General features: G+C 51.0%; 1 protein-coding gene across 8 annotated transcripts in view; it reads right to left on the bottom strand.

The window, feature by feature from the left end:
* Positions 1-3,410, bottom strand: part of PIK3R6 (phosphoinositide-3-kinase regulatory subunit 6) — a 51,159-nt gene extending 47,749 nt beyond the window's left edge. For all 8 annotated transcript variants that reach the window (XR_009537462.1, XR_009537463.1, XM_060133453.1 and 5 more), the window contains exon 1: positions 3,294-3,410. The gene's annotated coding sequence lies outside the window, so the exon portion shown is untranslated. The remainder of the gene's footprint in view (positions 1-3,293) is intronic.
* Positions 3,411-16,107: the final 12,697 nt, after the last annotated feature.

The raw sequence follows: 16,107 nt of genomic DNA, 5'->3' as shown, positions 1-16,107 counted from the left end.
GTGGATGGATTCATTCATTCACGCAACGAATATGTTTCGAGCCCCTTCTAAGTGTGAGACACTGTTCCAGTTCCTGGGGATGTGGCAATCAAGTAGGCAAAAACACCTGCTCTCATAAAGGTTGCACTCCTGAGGGTATGTAGTGAGGGTGGGAGTGGGGGAAGACAATAAATTCCATAATTAAGTTGTATATGAGATGCTGAGAAGTGCTATAGGAATACGGCTGAGAAGGGGATCGCGAGGTTCCAGCGTCGGGGGCGCGATGTTAAAAGGTCTCCCTAAGGAGGTGACATCTGAGTAGAAGCCTGCGGGAGGAAAGGAGCAAGCCAATGTCTGCAGGAAACATGTTCCATACGAAGGGAACAGCCACCCAAGCGCTGAGGAGGGAGGTGCCCGAGGGTTTTCAAGGGACAGTGCAGCTGGGGTGCAGTTGGCGAGGGGACAGTAGGAGGATGCTGGCAGACAGTCCTCCCGGGTTTGTGCCTGTCTGGTGAGCTTTTGTTCCAGATCATTTCTTCAAGAAGGTTTGTATCGTGAACAGCCTTGGAACAGACAGCAAGGATCTCCTCCAGGGCCAAGGGTGGATTTCTTTGCCGACCAGTATGATAGAGACGATGTCTCCTTCCAGGGCAAAGATGGCAGGTTTGCTCGCAGCCCACGGTGAACACTGGGGGTTTCCTTAGCTCAGGGCTAAGCTCAGCCGTGACGCACAGCGTGCACTTGGGGCCACCTCCCCGCTCTCCCAGGGGACTTGGGGGCAGGACGCTCACACTGCCTGGTGCACCGTGAGTGATAAACACCCGGGTCTCTGACTCTAGAATCCCGTGTTTTCTGCCAGCATCCCTAAAATTGTGGTACGCTAACCTGTTAGTCACAAGGAGGGTAAAATCTTAGACCCTTTCCAGCATAGGGGCTAGACCAGAAACAAAGAATGAACGAGTGAATGAATGAATTGGGATTCAGAGGACGTTCCTCCTTAAACACAGAACATTAGCAATGAACAGTCCTCAGGGCGGGTGCGAACACATGGCCGTTCACTGCCTTGGGATAAAATAGGCCACAGGACCAGCCACAGAGCCACAGAGGCGGTTGTGTGACACGCAGCAGGAAGAAGCAGACGGGGCCCTGTTCGCAGCTGCGGCTGCCCATTCTCTCTGTGCAAGAGATCGTGGGAAGGACTTCCCTGCTGGAGGAAGGGCTGCAGAGAGCAGGACTGAGGAGGCCTGGCTCCGGGTCAGTGTCTGGCCGTGAAGATCCCAGCTTCGGAAGATCCCCTGCCTGCCCCATGGCTGGCTCCTGGGCCAGACCCTTCAGACAGGAGAAGCCACCCCTCGGGAAGAAAGACACGGAGTTTCCCAGGACCACCTGGGTCCTCCTTCCCGCCTCCCTCCTGTCCTGCGCCCACCGCCCTGGTACAGAGAGAAGGGACCCCCCACTACCGAACCACTCCCCTCTCCTCCCACCCGCGTTGCCAGCCGGCCGCCCCCAGGGTATTGGGTCAGAAGCCATTTCCAGGACTCTGAGTTCTTCTCTCTGTAGAGACAGACTTGCCAGACGACACACCCAGCTCTTTGGTTTAGAGCCTGTGATTAGTGGGGGGTGGAAATGCAGAGCTTGGGGTTCTGAGGGGGCCCCTGTCAACCCTCATCTCACGAGGCCCGCTGGGCTTTCCAGATTCCCGAGGGCCCTGCTCCCCAGCTGTCCCCTGAGGACGGGGCAGGCCCACTTCCTCGCTGAGTCTGCCTCTGGCTGGGAAGGAAACACCTGGATGCGAGAGGGCTGGTCGAGGGGGGAGGAGGAGAGCATTGTTCCTGGGGGGGATGGGCGGGGGGAGCCTGGGAGGAATGTGACAGGGCCTGGATGCAGACCAGGAAGCCACGAGCCAGCCTGGCGTTCACATCCACCATGAGAGCCGAGGAGGTGACAGAGGAAAGTGGCAGAGTGGCCGGGCGGGTAGCATTTGGCGCTGGACTGCCCGGGTTCCAAGCCTCTCTGTTGCTATGGCAACATGTTGCTTAGAGCCCTTGTGCCTCAGTTTCCTTATCTTTAAAGGAGACCTAATATTAGCACCTACCTCATAAGATTACTGTGAGGACTCAATGAGATGACATTCAAAAGCCACTTACTTAGAGCTAAATAAAGAAACAGGCCAGGCCCATGCTGCTAAGTTCTCCACAAACCCCACGTTAGCAGCCAAACTGAGTCTCTAGCTTTTCTTTCTCGCTGTTCACACCCGCTCTCCTGCTCTGGGTTTGCGCACTTTGTCCCCCTCACTGGGACGCCCGCTGCTCCATCTCTGCCCACAAGCCCTCTGTCTCCCTCAAGACCCAGGTGCCACTTTGCGCGGAGCCCTCCCTGACCCCACACCTGCGGGGCTCTCTCCACCTGCGCGCACACCTCGCCTCGCCAGCGGCCCCGGCGCCTGTTACTGTCTGTGTTAGTCACTCACAGCCATGTCTCAACCCCACACCAGCCGGGCAGCTTCTCAAGGATGGAGACACGGCTCTGGTTGGACTCTGGTGCCGGCAGCACACATAGAAGATGCTGGATCCGTGTGTGTGAGTGTGTGTGTGTGTGTGTGTGTGTGTGTGTGTGTGTGTGTGTGTATGTGTAGAGAATGGCCAAGATCCGGGACAGAGGTGGACAGATGATGTCCCAGGAGGGGCACCGATGGGGACCCAGAAGATTCTCTCTGAGCCCTGTGCCTTGCTTACCCACTCTGCACTTTGGCAAGTAAGTTGCCTCAGTCTCCTGACCTATAAACGGGCATTATAAACATACCCAGCCTTCCTCCAATTGCCCGTGAGAATCCAATGGGCTAATGAATGTATCCTATAGCACCAGGCGTGAATAATTAGTCCTGTTATTACTGGCATTTACAGGATTCGGAGAAGAAAGGAGGGGTCTTCTCACAGGGTCCTGCGTCCTTTCTTCTTGTGAAGATGGATTGAATAATCTTTTTCTAATTTTTTCTTGGCCGCACCTCGAGGCATGTGGGATCTTAGTTCCCTCACCAGGGATCGAACCCGTGCCGCTTGCATCGGAAGTGCGGAGTCCTAACCACTGGACAGCCCAGGTTGGATAATCTTAACTTGGCAGAATGGTCATAGTAGCCACCACATCTGGGCAACCCGTCTCAGAAAGGCTGGGCGTGTATTCACAAGCTCCAGGGGTGTCTTGCCCCTCACGGGCTCCCCTTCCAGCATCCCTCCTCCCGGACCCTCGATCTGCTCTGCTCAGGTCTGCCTCTCCCGGCTCCCTCCCTGGAGACCCCACCCCCAGCCAGCGCCTACCTTGGCTCAGCTGCAGCTCGGCTGTCCACAGTCCTGCCCAGGGAGGCCTCCAGCCCGGGACCACCTGATGTCTTAGACGAGCCCCGACCGGTGTCTGCAGCCTCCAGACCTGCAGAGAAAAGCCCAGTGTTGCACAGGCCTGGCTCTGTCCCCTCCTCTTCCTTCCCCTTCCCCATGGCCCTCAAAGCTCCTCCCAGAGCACATCCTGCTGCGACGCTGCTTTCTAGAGAAGTGTCTGTGGTCAGCCACTGGCCACTGGAGGTTCTTTATTCTGACTGGGTGGGACGGTGGTACCTCCGTGGGCCCCCCGCTGGTGCTGCCTGGGCAGCAATGCAGGGAGCCCTGACTTCTTTCTCAAGCTCCAGACACACCAAGAACCGCACCCCCACCCCCGACACCATCAGCCAGATGGCCCCAAGTTCTTCCGACTCAACAGGTGCAAAGCCAGTTCCTCATTTCACCTTCTAAACCCACCTCTCTGCTGCTCGTCTCAGAATCAGAAACCTGGGTGTCATTCTTCACATCTCCCCCTCCCTCAACTGTTACACCTAAACAGCACCAAATCTTGTCACTGTCTCATGAACTGTCCCATTTTTTTTTTCCATCCCCCATGGTGGTCATGAGGTCACCACTGTTTTTCTCCTAAATTATTACAACTGCCTGATGTCTCCCTGCCTCCGCCTCATAGCCAAAGGTCTCTTTCTGATAGTGAAACACAAATCTGATCGCGTTACACCTTGTTACAACCTTCAATAGCTCCCTATTACCTTCAAGAGAATGGCCAAATTCCTCAGCATGACTTGCAAGGCCCTTCTTGATCTGGTCCTTCCTTGACCCCCAACCTCAGGCTTTATCCCCTTGCTCTGACGCCTTCCAGAACGACTGCAGTTCCTTAATGATCCAGGCCATCTCCCACCTCCAGGCCTTCGCATGTGCAGTGAAGTTGGGATTCTCTTCCCAACCCTTCTCCTGGCTCACTCCTAACCATCCTTCCTTTGGTACAGAAGAGGGAAAAACAGGTCAGGAGGAAAAGTAGAGTACCATGGAAGCTGGGGGTGGGACAGTGTCAAGGACTTGATGGTCAACGGTGTCCAAGACTGCAGACAGGACACGGATGAACACCAAAAAGCATCTGCTGACCTTGATGATTAGGAGAGAGCAGTGCTGGGGAGCAGATCACCTCCACGGTGACATGTTTGCTAGTTTGTCATATTCTTTCTTTTTTTAATTTTTAAAATTTTTTTGGTGATACGCGGGCCTCTCGCTGCTGTGGCCTCTCCCGTTGCGGAGCACAGGCTCCGGACGCGCAGGCTCAGCGGCCATGGCTCACGGGCCCAGCCGCTCCCCGGCATGTGGGATCTTCCTGGACCGGGGCACAAACCCGTGTCCCCTGCATTGGCAGGCGGACTCTCAACCACTGCGCCACCAGGGAAGCCCCTGTCATATTCTTTCTTTTTCCCATATTTTGAAGCCAAGCAATATTTTGGGGAATCTCCAACACATTTCTAGACCTTTGAAAAACTCACACACTCTATGCTGTCATCCGATATGGCCTAATGCCTAAATGGCTCTGGAGAGAGGCAGATTGCAGACAGCATGAATGCCTGGATTCAGCTGTGCCTGAAACCCTGATGTCTAGATCTTCTCTTAATTGTTCAACTACGTGATCCAATAAATGCTCCCTCCTTTTCGATTAAGACTGTTTGCACTGGGTTTCTGTCACTTGGGTTTCTCCTTTGCAACCAAAGGAGAAGCCGCTGACCTTTCTCTGCAGGGGCTGAGTGGGCTCTGTTCCATCCCTTCCTTTTGTAGAAGAGGCCATTTGAAAAAAAGAAAGAAGTCCAGAAATTTGAACCATTTGCTCTAGAGCTCAGCTTCCCTCTCATGGCTACTTCTTTTCGGTCCCACTCACGTGACTGAACTCACATTTTATCTTGCATCTTTGTAATCTTAGGTCACACGTCTGCCGCCTCCCTCCCCCTGTGAGTTCTGAGAAAGCAGAGGCTAGGTCTTATTCATTATTCTATCCGTCACAGGATAAGAGAATGTTAAGAGACAGTCTGGCTCAGTAAATAAAACAAAGGGATGAATGGAAGAACGAATGAATGAGGGAATGAATGAGTGAAGTGAATAAGTCCAGGACAGGATGAAGGACCAGGAACTCAGCCCCTGCAGGTTCAGGACTCAGCAGCAGCCAGCAGTGTGGCCACCACGGGCGGCCCCTCCTCCTTATCAGCTTTGGCCTGAGTCGGAAATCACAAGTTGATGTCAGCCTCTTGTGGCTGCCCTGCTCCTCTTATCATCGGCTGATGTCTCTGCAACTACCGTGGGTGTGGTAGCCACGGAAGGGGCTGCTTGGTGACCGCGGACAGCCTGGGAGCTGGGCCCTGCAAGGAGGAGCTGAGGTACCCTCATTTTGTGGGCACGCAGCTGACAGCCAGCCAGGCAGGAGACAAAGAGAGAGTGAAGGAGGTGGACGGAGGGAGGACCAAGGCCCCACACCTGCCCCCAGCGCACCACGCCTACCATCACCGAGGGGGTGGCGTTGCCCCTCTGATTGTTCCCAGTGACGCCGTGTCCCTCCAGATGCTCTTAGTGTTTGTTTAATCTGGGCTTTTCAGGCCGTCTGTTGCCAAGTTTCCCATCTGCACCGATCTCTCAGCAACAGCCCTTTCCCCCAACAAGACCACATGATCTGTAAGCATCAGACTCGAGAGGGTTAGGGTTCCCTGCACTTACTGCTCCGGTTCCTAGATCACCTGGTTAGCTAATGGTTGAAAAGCCACTCTGGGGTGATCAACACCCAAGATACAGAAGCAGAGGCTCGACATCTATGGCCCCTTGGGGCAGAGCTGTGATAGCTTTCCAGGTTCCTCTATCCCAGCCTGGGCGTTTGGAAGTCTGTTCACTAATTCACCTCGGAGCTGCCACGTCACTTATCTTTCCTGCAGACAATCCACTGCTTCTGTTCCATCCTCATCCCTCTTTCCAGTCCCCTTTATTCAGAAAGATATGTCTTACTTATTTCCCTGTCTATTACTAAGCCGCTGAGAGGTTTAAACAAACGAAACTTTAAATTTTTAAACAAATTAAAACAATTTAAATCCTCTTGTAACTGTGGTGGTAGGGAGATGAGTGCTGTGATCAGGGCGCTCTAGAGGGCCAGGGTATTGGAGTCAGGGAAGAATTATTTGTTTTGGATACAGGAAACCCAGGGCCACCTGTGCGTTGCTCCAGCCCCATCTTCTGCAGGGGTCCCCTCTGGGATCATTCAGAAGCCGATGCAGAATTCATCATCTCTTTGAGTTTTCTAAGGAGTTCACTCTCAGAAAATCCTAATAAGCAATGTAGATTTTACTGACGGTTACATTAGGAGGATGGAGAAGAAGTGGATATCACTCATCTCTTAACAAGCTATTTAAAAATCTTCCGTTGTCCGGACGCCCTCCTCCAGGCCATGCCGTTGGACTGGTAGAGTTTTTTTTTTTTTTTTTCCTTTCTCTTTTCTCCCCGTGACCCCAACTCACTAACTCCTGGCTCCTCCCACCCAGATTTTTTCACAAACACATCAAAGGACTCTTGAAGTGCATTCAGAGCACCTCAACTCCATTCTAATCCTTGCCTGCCAGTTTTTACACCCCGAACTCATTAACGACAACTAAAAAACAAATGGTTCTCTGGTTGGTAGGACCCATCCTTAGAAAGCAGCGAGAGGTAATAAACCAGAAAATAGCTGTTATAGAAACACATTTTACTTTATCTATACAATCACTTCAAGAGTTAGGACAATTATGGAGATGGGTAAACTTGAGTTTAAAGGCTCGTATAACTGGCAGGTGCTGGGACTTGAACCAGGAAACACCTAGTCCAGCGAGTTCATTGTAGGACCACAGGGAGGACCTGCAGGCTGAGCCAGCCTGAAGCCTGGCCTGTGTTCCTTGGCTCTCAACTCTACTGCAGGGAGACCAAGGCAGTGGCAAGGCTGGCACTCACCTGGTGGGCACCTCTGCCTCTAGTGAATTCCCTCCAGGGCAGCAGAACAACATCATGCCCTAAACCAGCGTTTCGCCAAGTATGGTTCCTGGACCAGGAGTATCTGTATCACCTGGGACCTTGTTAGCAACTAGTACTGTCTGCCGAGGAACAGTACGCGTATCGGGGATTCTCCACCCTTTACTTCCAGCAGTGTGGTTTTGTTGGTGTGTGAGAGAGCGCAGAGTTAGGGCTAATGGGGTGACATGTGTAGGAAGCTGATTTATGTTTTTATCCATTCCCTCACCTTTCAGCCACTCTTATTTTGGGGGGAGAAGGAATTTTGATTTTAAATGCTGGCAACATTTTTTTAAATTTTCGTGTTTAAGAAATTGCTCAAGCAATTCAAAAATACATTTTCATTGTAATAACAAACATTATACAGCAGTATACAGAATAAAAAAGCAGGGCTTCCCTGGTGGCGCAGTGGTTGAGAGTCCGCCTGCTGATGCAGGGGATGGGGGTTTGTGCCCCGGTCCGGGAAGATCCCACATCCCACATGCCACGGAGCGGCTGGGCCCATGAGCCATGGCCGCTGAGCCTGCACGTCCGGAGCCTGTGCTCCGCAGTGGGAGAGGCCAGAACAGTGAAAGGCCCGCGTACCGCAAAAAAAAAAAAAAAAAAGGCAATCCTCCCCCTTCCCAGTTTCTTTTCCCTCCTCTCCCAGTGACCACCATTGTCCATAGCTTGGGGTGATTTATACAAATTGTTTCTCAGCTTGCTTTCTTTCTTGGAAATCATTATCAGTACCTAAGGACCAACCACATTCTTTCTTAAATTTAAATGTCCGTATGTTCTGGACTAGTAACACATTTACATGGATCAAGACGGGAAAGATACAGAGAAACCCAGACCATTCCTTCTTGCACAAGCCATCCTTCAAGTTGGTGAGGAAAACTTCTCTGCCCAGGCCTCCCTCTGCACCTGTGCCCCCTCCAAGCTGCTCAGGCGCCTCTGAAACGGGGTCAAGGGCAGAGAGAACCTGCGGCTGCCCTGGAGGGCAGGGCCTGGAATACTCTTACTCACCCTGTTCTCAGGTCAGCCAGGAGACCATCCTTCCCTGCCCCGGCACCCTCGCACCGCCCCCGCTTTACCTTCCTAATAAGGCAGGTTCCTCCAGGGCAGGTCTGCAAGCTTCGCAGAGTGTGGAGGAAGAGCTGGGGGTGCTTGTCGGCATAAAATTGGCACCTGGAAGGCTGAGGATCCAGCAGGACATCAGTGAGAAAACCCGAAGAGCCCAATCCTTTATTACCTGGGCAAATTGCCTGGCCTGTGCACCTGCGCGCACACGCACTGGGGCAGGAGACAGAGCGTCCTGGCCGGGCTCTGGTCCTAGCTGCCTCTGCTCCGTACCCTCCTCTCTGGGTCTCAGTGTGCCCATCTGTAACCCAAGGGATTGGAGAGTGTGTTTGCAAAGCCTTCCTAGCTTTCTCCGGCTTCTTTCCCAGGCAGTCCTGCTTCTGTAGACCTGCCGCTACAGTTTTGCTCAGAGAGGCCCCTTTCCCTGGTGGGGGAGGGGTTGGGCGTGGGGAAGGCTGCTCTGCTCCCTTCCCTCCCCACACTTTCCTCTCTCCCGATGTCTCAGGGGACCCTTTTGGGGTCAGGGCCGGCTTTGGGGGCTGAAGCGACATTCATTCACAAGGGCTTCCTTCCTGACTCCCCTGCCCTGCCCCCCAGCAGTGGCCACACAGACTCGCCTGGAGCCCCGCCAACCCTTTACTCTCCTCCCTCACCGCCCCCCCCACTTCCACTTCTCCACACCCTGCCCCACCACCATCCCCAGGGAGTGTGAAGAGGGTAGCTGTGAAACCAGCAGGGCTCCTCTGGAATTCCATTGGCATGAAGCCATCCCCCTCAGATCTGTGTGAACTTTACTTTTCTGGGCCTCAGTTTCCCCACAGCTCACATGAGGGGATTGAGGGAGCAGCAGAGCTTAAGAGCAGGGACTCTGGTGCCTGGCTGAGTCCTGACTTCCCCTTTTCACTGTCTCTGTGACCTTGGGCAAGTTCCTTAGCTTCTCCGTCTCAGTTTCCCCATCTGTAAAATGGGGCACAATAGTACCTACCTCATGATGAGGCAGGCTGGGACCTCGGACCCTCTACTGCAGGGCTTGCACCTGGACAAACGTCTCTTCCAGCAACAGAATACAAAGAAACTAAAAGGGACTAAAAATACCTGCACGCATGCGCAGTTTAGGCAAATTATGAACAAGAAGATACAAAAAGGTCAAAACCCAACTGCCGCTTCTGAGGGGCGGGGAGGAAAAGCAGGGTCCTGCACGCGATCCCTGCACACGGCATCACCAAGCGGGTGGGCAGACCACCTGAGCCACCGTTCCGGCCCAACCCCCCCTCACCCCATTTAAGGGACCAGCTCGCCCCACCTCAGGGAACGAGCAAGGGCACCTGTTGCTTGTTTTCGCTCCCTTCTGCTGCAGCACGAGTCCCAGTAAAGACTCGCCTGAATTCCTCCTCTGGCCTCTCATCAATTTCTATGGATTAAAGAGTCCAGGAACCCTGGTCAGTAACAGTGGCGACGTCGGGAAGCATCAGTGAGATGACATAAGCACGTAAAGCACGTGGACAGTGCTGGGCCCGTGCACGGTCAGTGTTTGCTCGTATCTCGGTTTGTGCTACCTTGATGTTCAGGGGAGATTACCTGGTCAGGCTGCAGAGACTCCGAGGCTTGGCCTCCAGCTCTAAATTTCTGAGATTCCCTGAATGGGTCCTGTTTCTTCCCACTCGCCCTGTGCAGAGAGGGGCACACGCGTGTGGCTGCCGTGACCACAGCCGCCTCTCCAGGGACCACATGCTCAGAATTGCCAGGTATTATGGACTAAATGTCTGTGTCCTCCCCAGATTCGTATGTTGAACCCCCAATGTGATGGTGTTAAGAGGTGGGACCTCTGGGAGGTAATTAGGTTTAGATGAGGTCCTGAGGGTGGGGACCCCATGATGGGATTAGCGTCTTTATAAGAAGAGGAAGAGACACCAGAGCTTCCTCTCTCCACCTTGTGAAGAGACAGTGAGAGATGGCTGTCTGCAACCCAGGAAGAGAGCTCTCACTAAACCTGGCAGCACCTTGACCCTGGACTTCCCAGCCTCCAGAATTATGAGAAGTAAATGTCTGTTGTTTAAACCACCCACTCTATGGTATTTTGTTATAGCAGCCCAAGCTGACTGAGATCCTGGGGGCTGTGGACTGGCCCAGGACACAGGTGTGCCTGGTGCCCGGGACAGAGAGAAATAAAGGGCACAGATGGGGATAGCCTGCCAGCTGCCTGTCTTTGCTCCAGGGGGATGGGGTGGGCACTCCTTCCCAGGGGAGCCGGCTCCCTTTACCCTGATTTGCTGGTTAGGGTTAGGGGAGTGAAAAGAGGGATTCAGAGACTTGGGTAAAGGAGGGAGTAGCTTCTTCCCCAAGAAAACCAAGAATCCCTCTTCCCAGGGCAGCGGCCATCCTCCCAGTGCGCGAGGGTGGGGTGGGCGTGACAGTGGGGGAAGGGAAGTCTGAAGCCCCAGGCCAGGTGCCAAGCAGTCCAGGTGCACACAAGTCTCCCGTGTGGGTGAAGCTGCAGGGGCTGGAAAACTCTCTGATGCCTCTGCTTTGAGCAGACTGAGGCGGCTCTACGCGTTCCTTGACACAGGGGTTGTGGGAGAGCCGTCCCTCTGGAGGAGGCGTGACTTGGATGTCAGGGACCATAGGAAGAGATCTGAGGAGGGTACCAGACCACTGTGGCCTGGGCCGCAGAGGAAGCTGCCAAAGTTGACAAATCGGACCTCGTTAAAATTAAGACCATCTGCTCTGCAAAAGGCACTGTTAAGAGAATGGAAACACACGCCATAGATTGGCAGAAAATATTCGCAAAACGCATATCCAATAAAGGACTGGTATCCAAAATATATAAAAAACTCTTAAAATTCAACAATAAGGAAACAACTCAATTAAAACATAGGCAAAACCACACCGTTGAAAGCAATTATACTCCAATAAAGATGTTAAAAAGAAAAAGAGGGCAAAAGATCTGAACAGACACCTCACCAAAGAAAATATACATATGGCAAATAAACACATGAAAAGACGTTCAACATCATAGTCTTTAGGGGACTGCAAGCTAAAACAACAAGGAGGGGCTTCCCTGGTGGCACAGTGGTTGAGAGTCCGCCTGCCGATGCAGGGGACGCAGGTTCGTGCCCCGGTCCGGGAAGATCCCACATGCCGCGGAACGGCTAGGCCCGTGAGCCATGGCCGCTGAGCCTGCGCGTCCGGAGCCTGTGCTCCGCAACGGGAGAGGCCACAGCAGTGAGAGGCCCGCGTACCGCAAAAAAAAAAAAAAACCAAAAAAAAACCCACAATGAGATATCATTACACACCCATTAGAGTAGATAAAACCCATAGCACTGACAATACCTAATGCTACTAAGGATGTGGAGCTACAGGAACGCTCATTCATTGCTGGTGAGAGTGAAAAAAAGGGCCCAGCCACACTGGAAGACAGTTTGGCATTTAGAAAACAAAACAAAACAGAAAAACCTAAATATATTTGTACCATACGATCAAGCGATTGTGCTCCTTGGTATTTACCCAAATGAGTTGAAAACGTACGTACGTCCGAACAAAACCCAGCACACAAATGTTTACGGCAGTTTTATTCAGAATTGCCAAAAAGTGGTATCAACCAAGATGTCCTTCAGTAGGTGAACGAATAAACAAACTGTGGTACATCAATAAAATGAAACATTCGGCCAACAAAAAGAAATGAGCTATGAGACCACGAAGACATGGAGGAATCTTCAGAGCATATTGCCAAGTGAAAGAAGCCAATCTGAAAAAGCTACATGCTGTATGGCTCCAACTCTATGATATTCTGGAAAATCTGTAACTATGGGGACAGTAGAGAGATGATTGGCTGCCAGTCTACTTAAGAAAATAATGGTTTCAATTTCTTTAATTCTATTAGCCTATTTGGGATATCCACTTCTTCTGTCAGATAGGCAAACTGTATTTTTGAGAAATTTCTCCGTCTTATCCAAATTACCAAATGTATTGGTAAATCTATAATATCCCTTTATTACCCTTTGAGTGTATATAGGATCTGTAGAGATGTCTTCTTTTTCATTCATGATATTGATAATTTGTTCTCTCTCTCATCAGTCTTGTTAGGGGGTTTTCAATTAGTATGTTGGTTTTCTAATTCATAGATTTCTGCTATTACACTTATTTCCTTCCTTCTACTTTCTTTAGGATTGATCTACTATTCTTTCTCTAGCTTTCTGAGATGTAAATAACTGATTTTTAGCTTTTGCTCTATTATAAGACATGCTTTTTTTTTTTTTTTTTGCAGTATGCGGGCCTCTCACTGTTGTGGCCTCTCCCGTTGCGGAGCACAGGCTCCGGACGCGCAGGCTCAGTGGCCATGGCTCACGGGCCCAGCCGCTCCACGGCATGTGGGATCCTCCTGGACCGGGGCACGAACCCGGGTCCCCTGCATCGGCAGGTGGACTCTCAACCACTGCACCACCGGGGAAACCCCAGATATGCTTTTTTATGGCAATAAATTTTCTCCTAATATTGCTTAAGCATCCTGAGAGTTTCAAAAACATATACTCATTATTAACCACTTCAATATATTTTCTGGTTTCCACTTTTCTTTCTTTCTTGACCCCTGGATTATTTAGAGATGTAGTGCCTGATTTACAAGCAGTTGGGAATTTCTAGTAAAATTTACCTTATTGATAGTTTAATTTCAATGTAGTCAGGGAATATACTCAGTTTGATTTCAATCATTTGAAATTTGATATTCTACTCGTACTTGAAAACAATGTGAATTCTATTGTTGTTGAGCACAGTGTTCTATTTCAATGAGATCAAATTTGTGAATTGTGTTGTCCAGATCTTCTATAACTCTACTGATTTTTTTTTTTTTTGTCTATTTGTTCTATCAGCTACTGAGAGAAATGTGTTAAAGTCCTTCACTATGGTTGTGGAGATGTTAATTCTGTCAATTTTTGCTTTATAGTTTAAATGTATAAAATGTCCCTCTTCATCTTCTGTAATGCTTCTGACATTAAAATATTTGTCTGATATTGGTGTAACACCACCATCTTTTGGGGACATGTGTGCACGGTGTTATCCTTTCCATCCTTTTGCTCTCAGCCTTTCTGGGTTCTTACATTCAAAGCATTTCTCTTGTGAGCAGTGTATAATTTTTAAAAAATCATTGAACAATTGTAGGTATAGAATTCTAAGTTGACAGGTTTTGTTTTTTTTCTTTTCAGCACTTTAACTATGTCATTTCATTGTATCCTGGCTTCCACTGTTTCCGTAGAGAAGGGAGCTCTCAGTTTAGTTGTTGCTCCTTTGAAGATTAAGTGTATTTTTTTCCTCTGGCTGTCTTTAAGATTTTCTCATTACCTTTTTTCCCTCAGAAGTTTGACAAGGAGGTACCTCTGTGTGTGTGTGTGTGTGTGTGTGTGTGTGTGTGTGTGTGTGTGTGTTTAAACTAAACTCCAGACTTCATTGGGAATTCAGTCGTTTTTCCGTTAAGATTCTCTTTCTGTTTCAGGATCCCACATTGCACTTAGTTTTCAGGTTTCCTCGGTCTCCTTCAGTCTGTGAATTTTTCAGTCCTTCCTTGTATTTCATGACACTGGAGAGAGTACTGGTCAGATTATCCTGTAGAATGTCCCCAAATCTGGGTTTGTCTGGCATTTTCCTCATTATTAGTCTTGGGTCACAGGGTTTTGGAAAGAGTATCAGAGGTGCAGTGCTCTTCTCATGTAGTTTTATTTTTCTCTTGTGTGAGGTTTCCTGAGCTTATTGACTCTGTGGGCTGATGTCCTTCATCGATTTTGGCCAGCTGAATGTTGGCAGAACAGATACTGTCCAAGTTCCAGGCTCAGGCCCTAGGAGGCATCACATGTCTCTGCTTACCCCTCCTATGCTAACATGCTGACCCAAGGTACCCGAGGAACCCACAGAGCAGACCTGAACCCAACCTGCAGCTTGGAGCCAAGCCACTCTGAGCGCCACCTGGATCCCCAGATGTCCTGTAGATGTACGAGCAAGAATAAATGATCACAGCTGTAGTCCATCGAGCATTAGGTGTGCTTCCTGTTTGCAACAGCTAGCTGATACAGAGCTGAAGTCTCTCACGGTTCCTTCTTCCCCCGTCTCACGTGGTTGTGTTGGAAGCCTGGTGCTTCCCTACTTCTCCCAGGTCACAGGTGTCCTCCACCATCCCTTCGCCTCCTTTCCTCTCCCTACCTGTGAGCCAAGTCTAATAACAGCCCCAGGTCCAGAGGGTCAGCAAGGATCTCACTTCCCTTCCTCTCAGCAGCACGATGAGGCTTACGCAGAAAATTTCGGCACAAGTGTATTTTTGATAGAGAGGAAAATTACAAAAAGATAAAAACAACCCCCCAAGAATCTTATTTCCACTCTATGTGAAGTGATTGACGTGAACTAGCCAGCTAGCGGGAAAATAACTAAGTCATTAAATCCAGGAGGAATCAAGTTTTATTTGACAATAATATTAAATTCCACTCATCTATTCTTGAACAACTCTCGGACAACCAGCTCACACAACAAAAAATATTGAAGGTATACTGCCAGCCACTGTCTGGCGCCTGAAGCAAGGACAGATGGCCTTGACAGCAGACGGGGGACCACATGTGGTCAGAGACGCTCTGTCCACTTCTCTCAAGTCCTGAGTACTCTGGGCTGGGCTTTCGTGGGCTCCTGGAAGCCCAGAACCTTCGGAGCAGATGAAGCCGGAGCAGGACGGGAAGGAGGGGTTCTGTGCGGAATACAATTGTCTCGCTTCCGTGGTTACTTTCTCCACCTCTACGAGTCCAAATCCCGGGCCCGGGCCCGCCCTCCGCCTACCATCCTAGCCCACATCAGCTTCCAGCTTCTCAAACCACTGCAACCCCGTAGTTAAACCTTTGGGCTCTCACGTTGTATCAGCCGTCTTCCCCTCAGCTGTCCATCCTCTACTCCTCTGGGAATTTGCCCAGGCACAATGGTGCCAGTGAACTCTGGGGCTGGAAGAGTTCCCACACAATGGAGTGAGCTGGGAAGTGGGGCACAGGGGCCAACCTAGGAGACGAGGAGGTGAAGGCACGTGTGCAACCCTCCTCTCACCCTGGCGAAGGCAATTCCTCCTTCGGAGGGTAGAACTGAGGGCTCCTTACTCCCTCGGTCTGGGTCCTGCCCCATCGGTGAATTGGAAAGGAGGGAATGAAGAGCATCGCGAGAGCAGCGAGAGCATCCCCTCCCCAGCCCCCGCCCGACAGGTGAGTCAGGGCTGAAGGGGCGACGCCGCTGACCTTTACTGAGGACCTGCTATGAGCCTGCGGCTGAGCCAGGCGCTTTGCAGACAATTTTGTCTCAGCCTTTTAAGGAGGTCTTATATCCCCCCATCTTAGTGCTCAGGAAAGGGACGCTCGCAGAAGCAATACTTCCTTCTGGTCATTTAGCTAGAAGGTAACTGAGCCGCCACTGAATCTAAGCTCGTCCTGTCTCCCAAGGATCTCGATCCAGAAAGAGGCTCCAGAGAGAGAGAAAGGTGTGTGTGTGTGTGTGTGTGTGTGTGTGTGTGTGTGTGTGTGTGTGTGTGTGTGTGTGTGTGTGTGTGTGTGTGTGTGTGTGTGTGTGTGTGTGTGTGTGTGTGTGTGTGTGTGTGTGACAGGGGCGTGGGATGGGGGCGACGGCACTGAGGTCAGAAGAGTCGCATCTACGTTTCTACCACCTGAACCCCTGAGTAGGGGGACTGAGAGCA

Source organism: Lagenorhynchus albirostris, chromosome 20, assembly GCF_949774975.1.
Source record: "Lagenorhynchus albirostris chromosome 20, mLagAlb1.1, whole genome shotgun sequence".
NCBI lineage: Eukaryota > Metazoa > Chordata > Mammalia > Artiodactyla > Delphinidae > Lagenorhynchus > Lagenorhynchus albirostris.
This window is presented reverse-complemented; position numbering and strand designations above follow the sequence as displayed.